This window comes from Gymnoscopelus braueri (genome assembly GCF_963280865.1).
Source record: "Gymnoscopelus braueri genome assembly, chromosome: 23".
Lineage (NCBI taxonomy): Eukaryota > Metazoa > Chordata > Actinopteri > Myctophiformes > Myctophidae > Gymnoscopelus > Gymnoscopelus braueri.
Genome location: NC_137625.1, coordinates 33,024,208 through 33,050,049, shown reverse-complemented (window position 1 = coordinate 33,050,049; position 25,842 = coordinate 33,024,208).

The window sequence follows — 25,842 nt, the reverse complement described above, 5'->3', positions numbered from 1 at the left end:
CCTATGGATGTGATCAGTGTGGACAGAACTTCTCTAATATGTCTAACCTTAAAAGACACCAGAGAATTCACAGAGGGGAGAAATCCTTCCACTGTGATGTGTGTGGAAACGCTTTTATCCATTCACATTATTTAAAAGCTCACCAGGTTGTACATACTGGATTTAAACTGTTTCCTTGTGGTCAGTGTGGAAGGAGTTTTACTACTTCAAGCAGCCGAAAACGTCATGAGCGCACACATATGAAAGATACATCTTATTAATGTTAGCAGTGTGACAACAGCTTTATTATAGAGGATGAGAAACATCAGCAAATCCACATAACCAAGTGTATACATGATAATCCACTATTGCATTTCAAGCATGTGTTTATTAAGGCATAACATGTACATGAGCATGCTGATTCTATGTTTTTGTTATACTGTATTTGTGGAACATGTCCCACCAACATTTTGCTGCAGATAGAAATAAACAAATCTCAATATACCTTTTATTCTCAATCTTATTTGTTGTTTCACTGTAATGTGACCTGTATAATTTTGACATCAAATGTCCTCAGGGGTCTGTGTGTCAGTTACACCTTCCACACTGTGAGATGGGTGGAGGCAAGTTCTTGTATGTTGTCCATGTGATGGATTATGATGTCATTGAGTTTATCAGGCCCGACTTGATCACAGAATCTCATGTCATCATAAATATAACTGGATTTTCGCCATATGGTCTCATTTGTACAGGTGTACAAATGTTCGCCTCTTTTTTCAACAGTCCAGCTGCCAATCCTATCCCTGTAGATCCTATCCATGTAGATCCTATCCCTGCAGATCTTATCCGTGCAGATCCTATCCATGGAGATCCTATCCGTGCAGATCCTATCCATGTAGATCCTATCCCTGCAGATCCTATCCGTGCATTGTCGTTGCTGTTTTATACACCACCAACGGATGGTAATCCACGTTCAATCCTGAAAGTATTGCTGCTACCGGGGAAAGTTGTGGTGCGTGAAGTGCTGAAGGAAAGGAGAAGCATAGATGAGAAGAGATTTACATTGAAGTCCCTCCCTGCAAACTAATCCCAGATCAAGAGTACACCCTCTCAACAATAAATAAAAGAAAAAGAAAGAAAAAAAGAACTTCCCCTTCCATCATAATTCAACCAAAGCAGGCAACATTTGAAGTTGATGAATCATCTTATACCAATTACATGCCAACATTTGACGTGATCTTAAAGGAAAGGTTTGAGGACATTAAGCTGCTTTTAAAAGACAGTAACACCTCAGACTGTGCATGGGAACGCCATATATCCCTTTCATCTCAAACTTTAAGAAGGCAACAAGATCAACGCACACTGAGCAGTCCAGCTGAAGACATACTGTTTTCTGTGCAGAGCAGCTTCATCGAAAGCATTTCGGTTCCCAGTCTCAATTGTGTCGTGGACAAACTCTTTGAGAAGAGGGTGTTAACTGACTCTGAGCAGGAAGAGGTCAATAAGAAGCCAACTGTCATTGTTTCCAATCCAGTATTGCATCATCAGCCTGGCCTCCCTGTCCTACCAGAGCTGAATGAAAGAAGAAGCTTGGCAAAGCTAAAACACCACTGCTGTGATCAGTGTGGAAAACACTTCCCTAACATCTACAGCCTTAAAATGCACCAAAGAATTCACACTGGAGATAAACCATATGGATGTGATCAGTGTGGACAGCACTTCTCTCAAATGGCAAACCTTAAAAGCCACCAGCGAATGCCAACAACCAGAGAATTCACACTGGAGAGAAACCATATGGGTGTGATCAGTGTGGACAGCATTTCTCTATTATGTCTAACCTAAAAATGCACCAGAGAATCCACACTGGAGAGAAACCCTATGGATGTGATCAGTGTGGACAGAACTTCTCTAATATGTCTAACCTTAAAAGACACCAGAGAATTCACAGAGGGGAGAAATCCTTCCACTGTGATGTGTGTGGAAACGCTTTTATCCATTCACATTATTTAAAAGCTCACCAGGTTGTACATACTGGATTTAAACTGTTTCCTTGTGGTCAGTGTGGAAGGAGTTTTACTACTTCAAGCAGCCGAAAACGTCATGAGCGCACACATATGAAAGATACATCTTATTAATGTTAGCAGTGTGACAACAGCTTTATTATAGAGGATGAGAAACATCAGCAAATCCACATAACCAAGTGTATACATGATAATCCACTATTGCATTTCAAGCATGTGTTTATTAAGGCATAACATGTACATGAGCATGCTGATTCTATGTTTTTGTTATACTGTATTTGTGGAACATGTCCCACCAACATTTTGCTGCAGATAGAAATAAACAAATCTCAATATACCTTTTATTCTCAATCTTATTTGTTGTTTCACTGTAATGTGACCTGTATAATTTTGACATCAAATGTCCTCAGGGGTCTGTGTGTCAGTTACACCTTCCACACTGTGAGATGGGTGGAGGCAAGTTCTTGTATGTTGTCCATGTGATGGATTATGATGTCATTGAGTTTATCAGGCCCGACTTGATCACAGAATCTCATGTCATCATAAATATAACTGGATTTTCGCCATATGGTCTCATTTGTACAGGTGTACAAATGTTCGCCTCTTTTTTCAACAGTCCAGCTGCCAATCCTATCCCTGTAGATCCTATCCATGTAGATCCTATCCCTGCAGATCTTATCCGTGCAGATCCTATCCATGGAGATCCTATCCGTGCAGATCCTATCCATGTAGATCCTATCCCTGCAGATCCTATCCGTGCATTGTCGTTGCTGTTTTATACACCACCAACGGATGGTAATCCACGTTCAATCCTGAAAGTATTGCTGCTACCGGGGAAAGTTGTGGTGCGTGAAGTGCTGAAGGAAAGGAGAAGCATAGATGAGAAGAGATTTACATTGAAGTCCCTCCCTGCAAACTAATCCCAGATCAAGAGTACACCCTCTCAACAATAAATAAAAGAAAAAGAAAGAAAAAAAGAACTTCCCCTTCCATCATAATTCAACCAAAGCAGGCAACATTTGAAGTTGATGAATCATCTTATACCAATTACATGCCAACATTTGACGTGATCTTAAAGGAAAGGTTTGAGGACATTAAGCTGCTTTTAAAAGACAGTAACACCTCAGACTGTGCATGGGAACGCCATATATCCCTTTCATCTCAAACTTTAAGAAGGCAACAAGATCAACGCACACTGAGCAGTCCAGCTGAAGACATACTGTTTTCTGTGCAGAGCAGCTTCATCGAAAGCATTTCGGTTCCCAGTCTCAATTGTGTCGTGGACAAACTCTTTGAGAAGAGGGTGTTAACTGACTCTGAGCAGGAAGAGGTCAATAAGAAGCCAACTGTCATTGTTTCCAATCCAGTATTGCATCATCAGCCTGGCCTCCCTGTCCTACCAGAGCTGAATGAAAGAAGAAGCTTGGCAAAGCTAAAACACCACTGCTGTGATCAGTGTGGAAAACACTTCCCTAACATCTACAGCCTTAAAATGCACCAAAGAATTCACACTGGAGATAAACCATATGGATGTGATCAGTGTGGACAGCACTTCTCTCAAATGGCAAACCTTAAAAGCCACCAGCGAATGCCAACAACCAGAGAATTCACACTGGAGAGAAACCATATGGGTGTGATCAGTGTGGACAGCATTTCTCTATTATGTCTAACCTAAAAATGCACCAGAGAATCCACACTGGAGAGAAACCCTATGGATGTGATCAGTGTGGACAGAACTTCTCTAATATGTCTAACCTTAAAAGACACCAGAGAATTCACAGAGGGGAGAAATCCTTCCACTGTGATGTGTGTGGAAACGCTTTTATCCATTCACATTATTTAAAAGCTCACCAGGTTGTACATACTGGATTTAAACTGTTTCCTTGTGGTCAGTGTGGAAGGAGTTTTACTACTTCAAGCAGCCGAAAACGTCATGAGCGCACACATATGAAAGATACATCTTATTAATGTTAGCAGTGTGACAACAGCTTTATTATAGAGGATGAGAAACATCAGCAAATCCACATAACCAAGTGTATACATGATAATCCACTATTGCATTTCAAGCATGTGTTTATTAAGGCATAACATGTACATGAGCATGCTGATTCTATGTTTTTGTTATACTGTATTTGTGGAACATGTCCCACCAACATTTTGCTGCAGATAGAAATAAACAAATCTCAATATACCTTTTATTCTCAATCTTATTTGTTGTTTCACTGTAATGTGACCTGTATAATTTTGACATCAAATGTCCTCAGGGGTCTGTGTGTCAGTTACACCTTCCACACTGTGAGATGGGTGGAGGCAAGTTCCTGTATGTTGTCCATGTGATGGATGATGATGTCATTGAGTTTATCAGGCCCGACTTGATCACAGAATCTCATGTCATCATAAATATAACTGGATTTTCGCCATATGGTCTCATTTGTACAGGTGTACAAATGTTCGCCTCTTTTTTCAACAGTCCAGCTGCCAATCCTATCCCTGTAGATCCTATCCATGTAGATCCTATCCCTGCAGATCTTATCCGTGCAGATCCTATCCATGGAGATCCTATCCGTGCAGATCCTATCCATGTAGATCCTATCCCTGCAGATCCTATCCGTGCATTGTCGTTGCTGTTTTATACACCACCAACGGATGGTAATCCACGTTCAATCCTGAAAGTATTGCTGCTACCGGGGAAAGTTGTGGTGCGTGAAGTGCTGAAGGAAAGGAGAAGCATAGATGAGAAGAGATTTACATTGAAGTCCCTCCCTGCAAACTAATCCCAGATCAAGAGTACACCCTCTCAACAATAAATAAAAGAAAAAGAAAGAAAAAAAGAACTTCCCCTTCCATCATAATTCAACCAAAGCAGGCAACATTTAAAGTTGATGAATCATCTTATACCAATTACATGCCAACATTTGACGTGATCTTAAAGGAAAGGTTTGAGGACATTAAGCTGCTTTTAAAAGACAGTAACACCTCAGACTGTGCATGGGAACGCCATATATCCCTTTCATCTCAAACTTTAAGAAGGCAACAAGATCAACGCACACTGAGCAGTCCAGCTGAAGACATACTGTTTTCTGTGCAGAGCAGCTTCATCGAAAGCATTTCGGTTCCCAGTCTCAATTGTGTCGTGGACAAACTCTTTGAGAAGAGGGTGTTAACTGACTCTGAGCAGGAAGAGGCCAATAAGAAGCCAGGGAGGGAGGAGAAGGCACGATTTGTCATCAATACAGTGAGGAAAAAAGGACCTGCTGCAAGTACACTCATGATATCGATTCTCTGTGAAAATGACCCATACCTCTCTGAACATCTTGGGTTGAGGTAAAACTACCGATGTAGTTCCGCTCTTTCCATATGGGTTACATCTGTACGGTCTCTGAGTTAAAATTAGATGAATGAACACGGGGGATTGTAGAAAGAAAGCTGGATCTACTGTATATCCACCACCAAGTGACTTGTTGACAGGCAGCCCTCACTGGACTACAGGCTACGATCACAGGCCTACTGACATGTCTCAGTACCCAGAACCCACACTGAGTTTGTTAAAAAAGGCCTTCCCTTTATTTGCCTGAAATGACCTTTAAAAACCTCTGATACCGCAGGCTTTCATGGCTTGATATTGTTTTTTTTGCACCTTATTGTCTAATATCACGCACAGTATTACCTGCTGCTATGTTGATGTACCTTATGGCTAACCTCATGCAGGCCTACATGCTGTACCGGATGGATATGCTATGTACTGTATATATGTAGATATCTTTAGTTGAATTGTCTTTTCTTCTCCACTTGCTCCCCTTGTCTCTGTACACAGAGCTTGCATTTCATGTTCTTGTCTTTCGGTGTCTTTAATATGACAGCCCACAGTCTTTGCTTGAAAAAGAGATCTTTGATCTCAAGGGTCTACCTTGTAAAATGAAGGTAAAACTAGAAAAAGTGCTCCTCGGAGCACAAGTCTCCGCCAGGTCAGGTACGTTATTGTGGCCTCCTGGTGGCGCTATAATAGGCCAATGTGAAAAGGGTGCCATTTATTCTTAGGTCGTTCACGGCAATCGGACACTGCATTCATGATTTGAGGCATTTTGTTCAAAAAAAATTGTTTTGCTAAATTAGACCTGCTGGTGGCGCTATAACAGGCCAATGTGAAAAAGGGTGGAATTTCCTCCTGGGCCTAGTGGGAATGTGTTTGTGAAATTTCACGGAAAATCGCAAGCTGCGTTCATGATTTGAGCCATTTTGTTCAAAACGGACCAATCCTGCAAATTTTGGAAGCGAACCTTAGCCAATGAGGATGGAATATGGGAAATCGGACAGATCCGTGTTGATCACATATGACTATAGATATACTGTGTACCGATTTGCATGACTTCTGGATAAAATCTGTAGGAGTAATGTAAAAAAAATGGGTTTTGCACTAATCGGCCTCCAGGTGGCGCTATAACAGGCCCATGTGAAAAATTGGGGCAGAGGTTCTGAATTGGCATCCAGGGAGTGTGTGTGCACAGTTTCGCAGCGACCGGGCCAACAGAGACAGAGATTAGCTGCTAACACACGGACAGGACTGACGTACACACACGGACACACGCACGGACGGACGGAGGGTAAAACATACTCTCTCGCCATGCCTTTCGGCCTGGCGGAGACCATAAACAAATCAAATCAAAATAACAGTGGAAAACAGTGGCTGGACTGGTCCCTTTAAGGAAACAGACAAAACACATTAGTTGCCAGCCCTAGTATGTCAACATAATGCAAACACTGTATTCAAATCATTAAAAAGAACACAATGCATAAACCTACTTTGCTTTGCAGTGAATGCACACAAAAACTCCTGCAACACAATGGGGGGGACAAGGGCGGGGGACAACTCCAGCACCACAGCTGAGACAGAGGTTGTTCATGCCTTGTTTATTTTACTCTTATTTAAATAAGGCGAAACTAAATGCACAATCCCCATCATGGGGGGGGGGGGCACATTGTTAAATGGGAATAATGCAGGTCTATGATTGGAAAAGTATTACACACCTTAGCCATTGGCACAAGGGCTTTTTATTAAGCTTGATTGTGCATATAAATGTCAGGACATGCAGAAAGGAAAAAAGTGTGGCGGTTTAAAATTAGCTATTCAAAATCAGAGATAGATATGCAGTGGTCTCCCATTACCTTTTGAGATGTCAAAGACCATATAGTGAAATGTCTTTGTGCTAAGGAAATCGTACGTCCTTGTGCTATTGATGGAGTCAAGTTAGTCTATTTATTTACCTTTGAGTAATAACAAAGAAACTATGGTATACATTACACATTCAACTTAAAATGAGATGCTGTGATGCACAGTCTCACATTATGTAGACAATATAACAAGCAGTTCCTTCAACAACCAGGTTCTATTGTTCTGAAGGAATTTGGAACAATCATTTAGGGTTCTATAGGGACTTGAATGGCCCATCGACCTTAATTACTCTTATAATGAATAACAAGAGGTAGGAGAGAGACTCATTCACACATGAGGACATGAATAAAGTATTTATTTTACATGTAAATGAATGGATAGCCGGGAACTACAGAGAAAAGATCACACGTGATTTATATCTCACTGTTCAAAGTCAGAGGTAGTGTGCACTGTCAGTCTCACAGCATCATTGCCTAAGTCAAAGAGACTACTCAGGCAGATAGTGATTTTGGAATGTAACAAGCATTCTGAAGAGATCATAGGCAATAATGCACAGTGAATCAGCAGTGTTATGAGAATAGAGTTAGGTAGATAGAAAATAAAATGTACCCAGGTCTAAACGTATGCATGTTGATATACCAAAGTATAAAACCATGTCAATCATTTAACCTGCATATGAAGCATTAAGCTAGCCAGGTTTTGTCAACATGGTGGCCGTGGGTCAAGATGGACCAAATGCCTTGGTGTAAATTGAGCCAATTAAACCTAATATTATTCACTATTCATACGTTTTATTATGTCTCTGCTACTCAAATTATGCTGTATGACCTTTCATTTGGATGAATACACTCATTTAAGAGAAGTTTTCAATGTTGTATTAACAATTGCAACTATTAAAAGGTTGTGAATTAAAAACACTTTATATAATTATAATATATAATTTAAATAACCACAAAGAAAATAAATAAGACTATTTGCAAAAGGGAAATGTGTTATTACATTATTTTTGATAAGTGAATACATTATGTGTTCAAGTTTAAACTTGAACATTTAAAATATTGTATGGCTCATTTTACCCATTGAGTTGAAATTGCCCCCTAATGTGGGGCAATTTGGCACAGGGTGTTAGATACTGATTGGTGGAGAGATGGTTCTATTGTTCTCTTTGGCCAATCGTTAAAATGAGTCCATCGTTCCACCTCAGGCTCTCTAGTATAAGAAGAGTTGGTAGTTTTAATTTGTCCACAACTCATCCAGGATATCAATCAGACTTAAGGTAAAGATGAACTCTATCAACATCAACTCTGCTGTACAGGATGGAAACAAAGACCTTGGTATGTTACTTGCTCTCTCTCCTTTTTCATTTCCCCTGTTCTGTAATAGTTCCATCGTGTTTTGTTGCTTTCCTTTTCAAGTCTAAAACATGTCTCATTATTCATGTTGTACTCAATCTTATATGGTGTTTCATTGAAAGTTGACTACTTGCTTAGCTAGATTTGGATGATTTCTGTTTTGCCTCACAGTTCTAACAAATATTCACTTACAATGCAAGTGCTTTTAGTATTACTAAAGTAACCACTTAATACTAGCACATTTAAAAGCTTGCAATGTGTCAAATCATCATGAGTTGTTATGAGCTTTCGGCTACTTTAGCTATGCTATTTTTTATTTAGGTCATTGTTAGTTAATTACTTGACAACATTGTTGGGGATTTATTGCACAATAACAACTATTTTAAAGACCATGAAGTACTGTCTTTCTAACTCTCAACAACTGTCATTGTTTCCAATCCAGTATTGCATCATCAGCCTGGCCTCCCTGTCCTACCAGAGCTGAATGAAAGAAGAAGCTTGGCAAAGCTAAAACACCACTGCTGTGATCAGTGTGGAAAACACTTCCCTAACATCTACAGCCTTAAAATGCACCAAAGAATTCACACTGGAGATAAACCATATGGATGTGATCAGTGTGGACAGCACTTCTCTCAAATGGCAAACCTTAAAAGCCACCAGCGAATTCACACAGGAGAGAAAGCCTATGGATGTGATCAATGTGGACAACACTTCTCAATAATGTCCAGCCTTAAAAGACACCAGAGAATTCACACTGGAGAGAAACCCTATGGATGTGATCAGTGTGGACAACACTTCTCTCAAATGACAAACCTTAAAAGCCACCAGAAAATGCACACCGGTGAGAAAGCCTATGGTTGTGATCAGTGTGAACTGCACTTCACTACAATGTCCAAACTTAAATTACACCAGAGAATTCACACTGGAGAGAAACCATATGGGTGTGATCAGTGTGGACAGCATTTCTCTATTATGTCTAACCTAAAAATGCACCAGAGAATCCACACTGGAGAGAAACCCTATGGATGTGATCAGTGTGGACAGAACTTCTCTAATATGTCTAACCTTAAAAGACACCAGAGAATTCACAGAGGGGAGAAATCCTTCCACTGTGATGTGTGTGGAAACGCTTTTATCCATTCACATTATTTAAAAGCTCACCAGGTTGTACATACTGGATTTAAACTGTTTCCTTGTGGTCAGTGTGGAAGGAGTTTTACTACTTCAAGCAGTCGAAAACGTCATGAGCGCACACATATGAAAGATACATCTTATTAATGTTAGCAGTGTGACAACAGCTTTATTATAGAGGATGAGAAACATCAGCAAATCCACATAACCAAGTGTATACATGATAATCCACTATTGCATTTCAAGCATGTGTTTATTAAGGCATAACATGTACATGAGCATGCTGATTCTATGTTTTTGTTATACTGTATTTGTGGAACATGTCCCACCAACATTTTGCTGCAGATAGAAATAAACAAATCTCAATATACCTTTATTCTCAATCTTATTTGTTGTTTCACTGTAATGTGACCTGTATAATTTTTGTAGATTAGTTTATTTCTGTTTTGTCAATTGTTAAATGGGAATAATGCAGGTCTATGATTGGAAAAGGATAACACACCTTAGACATTGGCACATGGGCTTTGTATTAAGCTTTATTGTACATATAAATGATGGCAGGACATGCAGAAAGAAAAAAAGTGTGGCGGTTTATAATTAACTTTTCAAAATCAGAGATAGGTTATGCAGTGGTCTCCCATTACCTTTTGAGATGTCAAAGACCATAGTGAAATGTCTTTGTGCCAAGAAAATCGTACGTCCTCACTTGTGCTATTGATGGAGTCAAGTTAGTCTATTTATTTACCTTTGAGTAATAACAAACAAACTATGGTATACATTACACATTCAATTTAAAATGAGATGCTGTGATGCACAGTCTCACATTATGTAAACAATATAACAAGCAGTTCCTTCAACAACCAGGTTCTATTGTTCTGAGGGAATTTGGAACAATCATTTATGGTTCTATAGGGACTTGAATGGCCCATCGACCTTAATTACTCTTATAATGAATAACAAGAGGTAGGAAAGACACTCACACATGAGGACATGAATAAAGTTGTTTATTTTACATGTAAATTAATCCCACTGTTCAAAGTCAGAGGTAGTGTGCACTGTCAGTCTCATAGCATAATTACCTAAGTCAAAGAAACTACTCATGCAGATAGTGATTTTGGAATGTAACAAGCATTCTGAAGAGGTCATAGGCAATAATGCACAGTGAATCAGCAGTGTTATGAGAATAGAGTTAGGTAGATAGAAAATAAAATGTACCCAGGTCTAAACGTATGCATGTTGATATACCAAAGTATAAAACCATGTCAATCATTTAACCTGCATATGAAGCATTAAGCTAGCCAGGTTTTGTCAAAATGGTGGCCGTGGGTCAAGATGGACCAAATGCCTTGGTGTAAATTGAGCCAATTAAACCTAATGTTATTCACTATTCATACGTTTTATTATGTCTCTGCTACTCAAATTATGCTGTATGACCTTTCATTTGGATGAATACACTCATTTAAGAGAAGTTTTCAATGTTGTATTAACAATTGCAACTATTAAAAGGTTGTGAATTAAAAACACTTTATATAATTGGTTTTAAATTGTTTAAATAACCACAAAGAAAATAAATAAGACTATTTGCAAAAGGGAAATGTGTTATTACATTATTTTTGATAAGTGAATACATTATGTGTTCAAGTTTAAACTTGAAAATTTAAAATATTGTATGGCTCATTTTACCCATTGAGTTGAAATTGCCCCCTAATGTGGGGCAATTTGGCACAGGGTGTTAGATACTGATTGATGGAGAGATGGTTCTATTGTTCTCTTTGGCCAATCGTTAAAATGAGTCCATCGTTCCACCTCAGGCTCTCTAGTATAAGAAGAGTTTGTAGTTTTAATTTGTCCACAACTCATCCAGGATATCAATCAGACTTAAGGTAAAGATGAACTCTATCAACCTCAACTCTGCTGTACAGGAGGGAAACAAAGACCTTGGTATGTTACTTGCTCTCTCTCCTTTTTCATTTCCCCTGTTCTGTAATAGTTCCATCGTGTTTTGTTGCTTTCCTTTTCAAGTCCAAAACATGTCTCATTATTCATGTTGTACTCAATCTTATATGGTGTTTCATTGTAAGCTGACTACTTGCTTAGCTAGATTTGGATGATTTCTGTTTTGCCTCACAGTTCTAACAAATATTCACTTACAATGCAAGTGCTTTTAGTATTACTAAAGTAACCACTTAATACTAGCACATTTAAAAGCTTGCAATGTGTCAAATCATCATGAGTTGTTATGAGCTTTCGGCTACTTTAGCTATGCTATTTTTTATTTAGGTCATTGTTAGTTAATTACTTGACAACATTGTTGGGGATTTATTGCACAATAACAACTATTTTAAAGACCATGAAGTACTGTGGCACTGTCATCAGCCTGGCCTCCCTGTCCTACCAGAGCTGAATGAAAGAAGAAGCTTGGCAAAGCTAAAACACCACTGCTGTGATCAGTGTGGAAAACACTTCCCTAACATCTACAGCCTTAAAATGCACCAAAGAATTCACACTGGAGATAAACCATATGGATGTGATCAGTGTGGACAGCACTTCTCTCAAATGGCAAACCTTAAAAGCCACCAGCGAATTCACACAGGAGAGAAAGCCTATGGGTGTGATCAGTGTGAACTGCACTTCACTACAATGTCCAAACTTAAATTACACCAGAGAATTCACACTGGAGAGAAACCATATGGATGTGATCAATGTGGACAACACTTCTCAATAATGTCCAGCCTTAAAAGACACCAGAGAATTCACACTGGAGAGAAACCCTATGGATGTGATCAGTGTGGACAACACTTCTCTCAAATGACAAACCTTAAAAGCCACCAGAAAATGCACACTGGTGAGAAAGCCTATGGGTGTGATCAGTGTGAACTGCACTTCACTACACTGTCCAAACTTAAATTACACCAGAGAATTCACACTGGAGAGAAACCATATGGGTGTGATCAGTGTGGACAGCATTTCTCTATTATGTCTAACCTAAAAATGCACCAGAGAATCCACACTGGAGAGAAACCCTATGGATGTGATCAGTGTGGACAGAACTTCTCTAATATGTCTAACCTTAAAAGACACCAGAGAATTCACAGAGGGGAGAAACCCTTTCACTGTGATGTGTGTGGAAACGCTTTTAGCCATTCACATTATTTAAAAGCTCACCAGGTTGTACATACTGGATTTAAACTGTTTCCTTGTGGTCAGTGTGGAAGGAGTTTTACTACTTCAAGCAGCCGAAAACGTCATGAGCGCACACATATGAAATATACATCTTATTAATGTTAACAGTATGACAACTGCTTTATTATAGAGGATGAGAAACATCAGCAAATCCACATAACCAAGTGTATACATGATAATCCACTATTGCATTTCAAGCATGTGTTTATTAAGGCATAACATGTACAGTGGTAGCCAGTTGGTTTCTTCACCATTTTCAAAACAGTACCTTTTTCACCCCAGGTACCTTTTTCGGCCACACCCCCAGATTCTCAGACACGCCCCCCAGATCTATTGTATCTAATTTCAACATGTAGTGTGGCCATTCAGCCACAGGGTGGCGCGTTCACACTGAGCACCATCACAGTGACTGTATCTCCTTCCACATTTATCTACAATCTACAAACTCACTGTGAGCTTGTAGATCTGCTATTTTCAATCGGCTGAAATATATTTAGGGCTGAAGTGGTTTGTGTGTTTTGTAATTGTAATCAAAATCTACAAAGTAACTAGTAGTAACCAAAAGTTTTCATTTAATTGTAGTGGAGTAAAAGTACAATATTTTCCTCTGAGATGTAGTGGAGTAGAAGTAAAAGTATTAAATACTCCAGTAAAGTAAAAGTACCTCAAAATAATTATTGTACTTAAGCACAGTACTTGCGTAAATGTACTTAGTTACTTTCCTACACAATAAAAAATGGCAGATGTACAAGATAGAATAGTGGATCTTTCACCTGTTAAGAGTGCGTTCTCAATGGTCTGATGGTCCAGGCCGTGGACTCGCATTCTAATAGTTGGGGTTCGATTCCAACAAAAGGTGATAATTTTAATTTAGCCTTTTTTAGCTTTTGCAAAGTAGAAATACTCTGTAGCTGTACATCTGCATATATATTACAGCTATGTCGGGTAGGGTTAATTATCAGATATTTCAAAATTTGAGTGAGGTATCAGTGGCCTGACGGTCCAGGCTGTGGACTCTCCGTTCAGTGGTCGGGGTTCGATTCCAATTAGGACAAAGATCATAATTTTGCTTTTCTAGCTTTTGCTTGCATCATGGCACGAAAATGCTATGTTTTAATGTGGTTTTCTTTTGTGGTTTTCTTTACGCTTTTTCAGCATTTTTTCAGTGCCTAAAGTTGTAGTGGGGGGGAATAAGCTTGTAGATGAGCTATTTCCTCTGCTCTGGGGTTTGACCTGCTTGTCCTGCAGTTTTAACACAATGAAACAGGGACCCCTTAACTGAGAGAGAGAGAGAGAGAGAGAGAGAGAGAGAGAGAGAGAGAGCGCTAGCTAAGGGGTCCCTGCTTCATCTGTCTCTCAGCTAAGGGGTCCCTGCTTCATCTGTCTCTCAGCTTGTAGAATAGCTATTTTCAAGTGACCTCAGCTGAGAGTCTGTGTGTGTGTGTCTTGTGTGACTTCCTGGGTCAGCCAGTGCCATTGACATGCAAATCTGTGCCCTGCTTTTGAACAAAGGAGTAGCAGCCACGTGGGGGGTTGGGGCTTGTCCCTAGCTATTTCCTCTGCTCTGTAGATCTGTAACTGAATCAACTGATTCAATCATTTAGCTGGGGACCCCCTGGAGCCCCTGGGGGTCCCCAGACCACACTTTGAGAACCACTGATCTAGACACTGTTTCTCAACATCAGGTCCGGGGCCCACTAGGGGTCCATATGGACTCTTACAGCAGTGGTTCTCAAACCTTTTCAAGTCAAGGACCCCCAGATTAATATGTGTTTGGGCTGCGGACCCCCATCTGAAAAAGTGTTGTGCCAGGGACCCCCATCTGAAAATGTATTGTGCCAGGGACCCCCATCTGAAAATGTATTGTGTCAGGGACCCCCATCTGAAAACGTGTTGTGTGAAGGACCCCCATCTGAAAAAGCATTGTGCCAGGGACCCCATCTGAAAACGTGTTGTGTCAGGACCCCCATCTGAAAATGTGTTGTGCCAGGGACCCCCATCTGAAAATGTATTGTGCCAGGGACCCCCATCTGAAAATGTGTTGTGCCAGGGACCCCCATCTGAAAACGTGTTGTGCCAGGGACCCCCATCTGAAAATGTGTTGTGTCAGAGACCCCCAGAGGAGAAGATGTATGTTTACCAGAAAAATCTAAATTATTCAAAATGTTCCAACCATTTTCAATACTTTTCTTTTTTCAAAAACAGCAAAAGGGGTCCCTGCTTCATCTCTCTCTCAGCTAAGGGGTCCCTGCTTCATCTCTCTCATCTAAGGGGTCCCTGCTTCATCTCTCTCAGCTAAGGGGTCCCTGCTTCATCTGTCTCTCAGCTTGTAGAATAGCTATTTTCAAGTGACCTCAGCTGAGAGTCTGTGTGTGTGTGTGTGTCTGGCCAAAGCTATTTTCAGTGCAAACTTCCTGGGTCAGCCAGTTTCATTGACATGCAAATCTGTTGAACAAAGGAGTAGCAGCCACGTGGAGGGTTGGGGGTTCCCTGCTTGATTTTGTCTCTGAGCTAGGCTTGTCCCTAGCTATTTCCTCTGCTCTGTAGATCTGTAACTGAATCAACTGATTCAATCATTTAGCTGGGGACCCCCTGGAGCCCCTGGGGGTCCCCAGACCACACTTTGAGAACCACTGATCTAGACACTGTTTCTCAACATCAGGTCCGGGGCCCACTAGGGGTCCATATGGACTCTTACAGCAGTGGTTCTCAAACCTTTTCAAGTCAAGGACCCCCAGATTAATATGTGTTTGGGCTGCGGACCCCCATCTGAAAAAGTGTTGTGCCAGGGACCCCCATCTGAAAACATGTTGTGTCAGGGACCCCCATCTGAAAATGTATTGCGCCAGGGACCCCCATCTGAAAATGTATTGTGTCAGGGACCCCCATCTGAAAACGTGTTGTGTCAGGGACCCCCATCTGAAAACGTGTTGTGTCAGGGACCCCCAAAAGCAAAGATTTGATTTTATAATGTGTATATAGATTAAAAGATTTGCATACATTTTCAGATTCTTTTTCAAAAAGTCATAGTGTGGCACGCTATGAGCGTGTAGTTTGAGTTGCTATTTTTGAATAGCCAAAGAACGAACACACACACACACACACACACACACACACACACACACACACACACACACACACACACACACACACACACACACACACACACACACACACACACACACACACACACACACACACACACACACACACACACACACACACACACGGGGCGGCCATAGCTGAGTGGTTAGTGAGCCCGCCTAGGGAACCAGAGGCCCTGGATGCCCCAGGTTCGATTCCAGGCTATCCCAGCATATGTGCCGATGATATGAAATTTGTTCCTGAGCAAGACTCTTAACCCCAATTGCTCACAGGTTCTCATTGGAAACAAGACCGCAAGGAATTTCATGAACGACCTGTTAAAAGGAATTATCCTTACACACACACACACACCACTAGTGCAGTGGTTAGTGAGGCTGACTTCCAAGAGTGAGATCAGATTTCAAATATTGTACTTTTACTCCACTACAATTGTTTGAAAACTTTAGTTACTTTGCAGATATAAATGATTATATTATAAAACATAAACATTAACCACTTTAGCCAAAAAATAGCCAAAATAGCTTGTACATTGACTATTTTCAAACATTTTAGTACTTTTACTTTTGGTACTTTAAGTATATTTTAATGCCAATACTTTTGTACTTTTACTCAAGTAACACTTCACTGTTTCAGCTGAAGTGAGATGCCTATAGATAGATATTATTATTATTATTATTATTATTATTATTATTACCCTTATTAAAAGAAAATATATATATTGTGATACAAAATGCCTAAATAAAGCAATAGATATGAAATACATACTGTAATGAAATTGAAATGAAAAAGGTTGAGAATCACTGGGTTAAACTGTAGAATATAGATCTTGCATCCTCTCTCATTCTGGTAAGAATCAAGTTATGTTTACCATTTGTCATTTTAGTATTTCAATGTTTGCAATATCTCAGACTTGTATCCTGATGAATCTTTGACATGTATATTCATTTATTCTGTTCTAATCAGGTGAACACTGCAGTCAAAACGCCAAAGAGGGGACGGCCATCTTCAGCTCAGAAGAGACAACTGGAAGATAGTCCAGACTGCAATCCACGCAAGGCACCATGTCAACATCGGCCATCAGATGTGCGCCAGGACCAAGTTGGACACCTCCCACGGAAGACAGAGAGGGGGCGCTGCAGGAATAGTGGCTGTTCAAGTTACACCAGCTTACTCTGCCACAAGTGTGGTGTTCGTCTGTGCATTTCAGGAGACCGAAACTGTTTCTGGGACTATCACTGCTAAAAAGCAAGTGATTGTAAATGGTGTTCAAATAGATGGATGAGAGGGGGTGCCCGTTTCATTTTGAGCAGGTGTGAATTGGTCTTCGGTGGAGGGCTGTTTGCATCACATTGTGACCAGTGTATATTGTAATTAGGTTTCTTTAGTACATTCATTGTACTGTTTTTCATTTTGTTCTTTTAATAAAATCAAAATTCTTAAAAATATGGCTTATTGATGTTATTATTCATAATGTACTGTTCTGAGGCCCAATATTATTCATAATGTATACTGTTCTGAGGCCAAATGATAAACCATAACCATATAAATGAACCCTTAAGTTGTTTTAGTGAAGTATATAGACATTTGCCATGCTATTCTGACAGTGAGTAAAATGGCCTATAGGAAATTCTGCTACCCGTTAGACCCACTGTTGTAATATTACAACATTTCAATAAAACCTTACGAAAACTATTTTTTTTAAAAAACATTATATTTTCCTCTCCAAAGTACTCCTAAAACACCATCTGAAAGGTTGACAATTTTTTTTTGTAAGTAGAAATATATCCGGGTCTTGCAGGGTTAAAGGGATATTTCACTTTAAATACAAATTGAAATGTGTGTGTAAACACACACGTGTTTTTTAAATTGTCTCTTTAACAAGAAAAAATGCAGTGCAAATAGGACTTGGTTTAGAATAGCCTACCTAAATTGTCTGTATGGTGTTATGGACACCTCATAGAAATTACACTATTTAAAGTATAATTACTGCTATAGTAGGCTTCTACAGTAGAACAAGTAGACTAGTACTGTAGGTAAACAACAACCAATAGTTGCTCGGCCCTGCCATCTACTGTCCACTTACTGTATTGCACGGTGGGAAAAAAAAGTAATGCTAAACTCCTCCCTCCAAGGCAAAACCACCCCCCCAGAGGGGTGTGGCTTTGATGGGTACCTGAGAGGCACTGATCTAGTGGGTACCCAATGTGATGATCTCAACTGGCTACCACTGTACATGAGCATGCTGATTCTATGTTTTTGTTATACTGTATTTGTGGAACATGTCCCACCAACATTTTGCTGCAGATAGAAATAAACAAATCTCAATATACCTTTTATTCTCAATCTTATTTGTTGTTTCACTGTAATGTGACCTGTATAATTTTTGTAGATTAGTTTATTTCTGTTTTGTCAATTGTTAAATGGGAATAATGCAGGTCTATGATTGGAAAAGGATAACACACCTTAGACATTGACACATGGGCTTTGTATTAGCTTTATTGTACATATAAATGATGGCAGGACATGCAGAAAGAAAAAAAGTGTGGCGGTTTATAATTAACTTTTCAAAATCAGAGATAGGTTATGCAGTGGTCTCCCATTACCTTTTGAGATGTCAAAGACCATAGTGAAATGTCTTTGTGCCAAGAAAATTGTACGTCCTCACTTGTGCTATTGATGGAGTCAAGTTAGTCTATTTATTTACCTTTGAGTAATAACAAACAAACTATGGTATACATTACACATTCAATTTAAAATGAGATGCTGTGATGCACAGTCTCACATTATGTAAACAATATAACAAGCAGTTCCTTCAACAACCAGGTTCTATTGTTCTGAAGGAATTTGGAACAATCATTTATGGTTCTATAGGGACTTGAATGGCCCATTGACCTTAATTACTCTTATAATGAATAACAACAGGTAGGAGAGACACTCACACATGAGGACATGAATAAAGTTGTTTATTTTACATGTAAATTAATGGAGAGCCGGGAACTACAGAGAAAAGATCACACGTGATTTATATCCCACTGTTCAAAGTCAGAGGTAGTGTGCACTGTCAGTCTCATAGCATAATTACCTAAGTCAAAGAAACTACTCAGGCAGATAGTGATTTTGGAATGTAACAAGCATTCTGAAGAGGTCATAGGCACATAGAAAAAGTGCTCCTCGGAGCACAGGTCTCCGCCACGTCAGGTAGGTTATTGTGGCCTCCTGGTGGCGCTATAATAGGCCAATGTGAAAAGGTAGCCATTTCTTCTTAGGCCTTGCACGGCAATCGGACACTGCATTCATGATTTGAGGCATTTTGTTCAAAACAATTGTTTTGCTAAATTAGACCTGCTGGTGGCGCTATAACAGGCCAATGTTAAAAGGGTGGCATTTGCTCCTCAACATAGTGTGAATCTGCGTGCAAAGTTTGACCGCAATCGGATGCTGCGTTCATGATTTGCGTCATTTTGTTCAAAACAAGCCACTACTGCAAACTTTAGATGTAAATCTTAGCCAATCAGGATGGAATATGAAAAATCAAACACATCCGTCTTGATCACATGACTATAGAGATCATGTGTACCGATTTGCGTGAAATGTGGATAAAATCGGAAGGAGTAATATACAAATTTCTTTTTTTACATAAGTCGGCCTCCTGGTGGCGCTATAAAAGGCAGATGTGAAAAATGCAGGGCAAGGGTTTTTCCTTTACAAAACAAAGTTTTACACAGATCGTTGCAGTTATAGGTAAAAACACGAATCGGCCTGTTATAGCGCCACCATGAGGCTGATTTGAAAATTTTCAATTGGCATTTCTTCCTCGGCATAGTGGAAATGTACGTGCAACATTTCAAGGTAATTGCATGCTGTGTTCATGATTTGAGGCATTTTGTTCAAAACGGAGCACTCCTGCAAACTTTGGAAGCCATTTTTAGCCAATCAGGATGGAATATGAAAAATCTGAAAGACCTGTTTTGTTTAATGACTATAGAGATACTGTGTACCGATTCGCGGGATTTTTGTACAAAATCTGTAGGAGTACTGTCAAAAAATATGTTTTGCACAAATCGGCCTCCTGGTGGCGCTATAAAAGACCCTTGTGAAAACATTTGGGCAGAGGTTCTTCTGTGGCATCCAGGGAGTGTGTATGCACAGTTTCACTGTGAGCAAGCCAACGGTGCCGGAGATTAGCTGTACACAGACAGAATGACACACGGACGGACACACGGACGGACGGACGGACGGACGGACGGACAGGGGGCAAAACATACTCTCTCGCCATGCCTTTCGGCCTGGCGGAGACAATTATAAAACGTTCTCGCCTATAGCCTATTATATGACATGCCTAAAATATGGACTCCAGGTAAAGTGACTAAGTGTGCCTCTGTTTGGCTGCTGTAATCAGTTTGTCATCATGTGTGAATGAACAGTGTAGCTGGATTGTTTTAACATTTAATAATTATCACTGTTTGACTGGTTATCACACAATAGAGCTTAAACATCGTACAGTAAACAACTACTGCTTGTTTATTTCTTAACATTGTGGTTAAACTGTGTACAATAGCTATACATAACCTGACAGCACCGGACTCCATATAAAGGTAGGTACAGTAGACATGTATTACATCCCAGTGAGCCATAGTCGTTTTTTAGACGTCCGTTTTTTTGTAGACCTAAATTAGATGGTCTAGATTTGGTCTATAATCTAGACCAAATCTAGCCGATTGAATTTAAACAATTATTCCATAAATATTGATTAAAAAAACAACTGTAAGTTGCATAACTGATCTCCAAATATTGGACAAAAATAATTTGAATAGCCATTGATTAATATACAGTATAGTTTAGATTTAGCCTTGATCTAGACGTTTATATCAAAACTATATATCAACGTTTAGATTTATACCATATTTAAACCATTAAATGTATTACATTTTTTATTCATGTTTGAAAATCTTTATATTGGGTGCCAACATTAGGTTTAGAAATGATTATATCTCACTAGTATCACTATTGATCAATATACAGTATAGTTTAGATTTAGCCTTGATCTAGACGTTTAAATCAAAACTATATATCAACGTTTAGATTTAGACCATATTTAAACCATTAAATGAAGCATAGCGTTAGTTCATGCAGGACACGGAAGTCGTGCGCCAAAGCTGTAACCAGCGGGCAGTCAGCTGATGTGAACATCAGCTTTTCTATTCCCCATTCACAGCTCAGCTGGTCATTACGTCACTCACTCATACTCCAATCACAGTCCACACATTAGCAACAAGGTTCCTTTAAATACGGTTCGAATTCTCTAGGTCGCTCCTGGTCTTGCTACTGACCACTTCTGCTAAGCTGCTGCTGAGTTGTCACTACTGCCGAGTGAACAACATCCGTGTGTTATAGGGTATGATTATTAAGTCAGTTATAGTACTCACCATCTCCTGGCTCATCATGGCTCACATCGGGCAGGAGAATGGTTCCGGTTCGGACGAGTGTGTTCTGGACACCCAGAACGAGGAGGATGAGACGGGCGATCCAGAACTAGAAGTTGCTTCTCGAAGTAGCTCCCGTTTAGCAAAAAAACGTCCACTGATAAAAGATTGGCCAGTGACAAAGATTCTCGAGTTCCTGTATAAACACAGTATCTCTGCCCCATTGGGGATAAGCCACGACGAATTATTCTATTTCTTCTTGGCAAACGCTCAGGCGGGCGATCACTCGGGTCCATCTGCTTCCTCCTCAAAGAAATGCACTGCAAAGAGGAAGAATCCCGCAGTTCCAAATGGTAACAGTAGTCTTCATCAGTGTTTTCAAATAGCTAGGCTGTGTATTAACTTCTGCTCCTTGTGTAGCCACCGCGTCTGCTGCGAAAAGAGCAAGCGTCACCGATGAGCAGCCAGACGACCCAGTCCTCGTCGCACTGAGGGGGATCCAGTCATCCATTTCGAATATGGATGCCCGGCTTCAGGTTCTCGAAAACCCAGCTACTACTACAGCTTATGCTCCAGGTTCAATCCAGGGTGTTCCCGGCCGCAGCCGTGCGCAAACGTCAAACGACGCTGCCCCGACGTTCGACGCCGCGCCGCTAAGGACGCTGGGATCTGCAGTCCCAGCAGCGGCAGTCGAAGTGCCTTTTTTTCCACCAGCAGCAGCGATATCTCCCCATCTGAAAAATCAGATTCTTGCAGGTAACGACATCAATCTCGTAAAAATTCTGCTGTGCTCAGCTGAAGTGTCAGATAGACGCCTGGTTGACTATGGGGAGGTCGCAGTGTTTCTGAAAGAAAGCGATCCCAGACTGTTAAAAAACCTGACCATGCCAGAGTTTAACGTGGCTTTTGGCGTCTACAGAGACATTATATGCGAAATATATCCAGAGCGCAGATTCGAGTTTGATACTTACCTGTCTATCATTTCCGACTTGGCTATGTCGTATGGGGGCCACCTGTTTTATGAATATCATAAATCATTCTCAGCAAAGGCAGCATTATATATTCAGAAATTCAACCAGAGACTGGACTGGTCCATAGTGGACCTAACGATTGTCAGTCGCCACTTCACAGGCCACCAAGCTCTCTCCTGTGCAGTATGTGGGTCTTTCACTCACACTGTAAGCCTCTGTCCTAAGACTGTGAGCGAGAAAACGCAGTTCAACCCCAAGGCAACCAAATCTGAGGAGCAAAGAGAGAAGGTGAATGTTAAAAATCCAACTCCACTCTGCATTCATTTTAATGAAAATGTGTGCAGATTTGCTAACTGCAGGTATATGCATGCTTGCAGCTATTGTGGAGACGGCCATCCAAGGTCCGTGTGTCCCAGGCGAACCCGGCAGTTGAAAAAGAAGTGAAAAATAAAAAGCCAGCAACTCCAGTCAACGTGGCTGAGCTAGGCAAAGCTCTGAAGAAGCATCCAAATCGGTGTTTTGTCAATTATTTAATAACTGGACTGGTTCACGGGTTTTTTGCTGGGTTAAGTTACCTTCCAAATGTTTCTCATGTGTGTAACAATCTTCAGTCGGCGTTAAAAGAGCCTGACGTAGTAGATAAGCTGCTGGAGAAAGAAATAGAGAAAGGTTTCATGATCGGGCCTTATGACGATCCACCGTTTCCCAAGTTTCAGATTAATCCAATAGGCATTGCAACCCGAAAATATTCAGGGAAAAAGCGCATGATTATAGACCTTTCAGCCCCCCACGATGATAGTGCACAGAGTGTTAACAGTTTAATTCCTTTGGCACCGTTTTCCTTGTTCTATGCTACAGTGGATAATGCAATTCGGTTTATTAAACTCGCTGGTAAAGGAGCGTGGCTAGGAAAAGCCGATATAACGGATGCATTTAAAGTCATGCCACTACATCCAACTCAGTGGCATTTGTTCGGGGTTAAATGGAGGGGTAAAGTGTATTTTGCAGTCAGACTAACCTTTGGATGTCGTAGTAGTCCATCTATATTTAACACGCTATCAGAAGCGCTTCTGGATTCTGTTGAATAATTGCAAACTGCCATTTGTTCTTCACCTACTGGATGATTTCCTTGTTGTTGATTTTCCGCACGCCCGTCCAGATCGTTGCATTAATGATTTGAAGCAGGTGTTTAACCATTTGGGCGTGCCTCTCTCATTAGAGAAAACTCAAGGTCCATTGAAAATGCTTGAATTTTTAGGGATTAATTTAGATAGCGAGCGCATGCAAGCATCCTTGCCCCTAGAAAAATTAGAGCGCATTAGAGAAGTCATGAAAAGCATTTTGGAGTCAGTCACAATTTCTAAGCGTGAACTGTTGTCTATTCTAGGCCATCTTAATTTTGCTATGAGGATCATCCCGCAGGGTAGATCATTCATTTCACGATTGCTAGATCTGTCAAAAACGGCAGAGAATCTCCAAGATATGGTTACTTTAGACGAGGGTTGTAGGTCCGATTTCAGGTTCTGGTCACTGCTCTGTGACAAGTGGAATGGTATTTCATTCTTTTATAATGATCATTCAGAAACGTCAGTCTCTCTCAAATTGTGGACAGACGCAGCTCCTTCAGTGGGCTTTGGGGGTGTTTTCAATGACCAATGGTTTGCAGGGGAATGGCCAAAAGAACTGTCAGATTTGCCGTCTCAGCTACAGTCCATAGCAGTGATGGAACTATATCCCATAGTTGTAGCTTCCATTCTTTGGGGTAAATTATGGTCAAAGAAAAACATCGTAGTGTTTTGTGATAATGAAGCGACAGTCAATATTATTAATAAAGGCCGCTCTGCTGTTCCCTTTATTAATAGGTTTGTCAGACGTCTAACTTGGTCTAGCGTAATGGGCAACTTCACGCTCCGCGCAGCTCACATTCCAGGGTTAGAAAATAAAGCAGCTGATTGTTTATCCCGCTTTAAATTTCAGGCATTCCGGGATCTCTGCCCTCACGCAGCTCCCCAGGGGCTGCATTGCCCAGGCTTCAATCAAACGATCCTAGATTAGAGAAAAAACTCCAGGGTTACATGAACTCTGCAGCTCTCTTCATGCGCCAAGGCTTGGCAAAATCTACAATTAAAATGTACGATCTGGCATGGTCCCATTTCTGTTCATTTTGTACTGCTTTTTCTATTTCTGTTATGCCTGTTAATATTTCCATGATTACTGCTTTTATTGTGCACTGTTTTGAATCCCGGAAAATACAGCCTTCTTCCATCAAAGGTTACGTAGCAGGCATTCAGTTTCATTTTAGATGTTCAGATCCCTCTGTAGGTAGCCTCCTCGGGAATCCTGCTATTCGCCTCCTCTTCAACGGGCTTAATAAAGAATATCCACCGATCAAGGATAAGCGCCTTCCCCTTACTTTACCTCTTGTGCACAAATTGGTGGCTCTTTTAAGGCAGGGGTGTTTTGGGGTTTATACAGACTCATTACTGGAAGCGGTTTTCTTCACTGCTTTTTACGGGTTTCTCAGGTGCGGGGAATTTACATCTAAATCAGAATGTTTTGATTCTTTTCACGATCTTGCTATTTCTGATATTTCGGTCAAGGCTCATATGTTTTCAATTCACCTTAAACATTCTAAATCAGATAGAGAGGGAAAAGGTGCAGATGTCATTATTTCCCAAAATAAAACCATGTTTTGTCCTCTGTCCTCTATGATCCGGTACCTGCAAAGACGTCCTCTGGCGAGGAAAGGCGAACCCTTGTTCCTGACCGACAAGGGAAAACCAATGTCAAGCTCATGGTTTACGGCCCGGCTCCGTCTCCTCTGCAAGAGATGCGGTCTGCCTCCACAGCTGTATACTTCTCATTCGTTCCGCATTGGCGCGGCTACCTCGGCAGCCGCTCTGGTCCCGGCTTCAACACTAAAAGTCATGGGCCGCTGGTCTTCAGCAGCTTACGAGCGTTACATTCGCCCAGGGAAAGAGGACATTGTTATGGCTCAAAAAGTAATGAGTGGCATGTGTGAGGAGACGGTCGGTTAATAAAGAAGAGTCGTATTCAAAAAGTGGTTGGTATGGGTTCATTCAGACAGGTCTTTACAGATGCAGGCTGCATCCCTCTTATATGAGCGGAGAAGAAAGTTTGCAGCATGCTGCTGTCGCACACATGGCTATTAATCAGTGGTGATTACAGGGGTGTTGCGTTGCGTTGCTAGGGGCAACCAGCGGAACCTCAACACATAGTACATTCTGCAGCACGCTGCTGTTACATATAGGTCACATTCCAATTTAGATAGTTTGTTCATTAATTGTAGGTTGACCTCTTTTTAAGATGCATGCTGCATTCTTTTAGTATAGCTTTAATAATGAAATGCTGAGGTCTACAGCAGATGCTGTTACACATAGACTTTTCACATAACTATTTATAGTCATCAGATTTATTTAAAAAGGAAAGAAATAGGATGTCCTTTTCGCTCCTATTCGTGGTGCGGCACAAAAGTGGACATCGCTT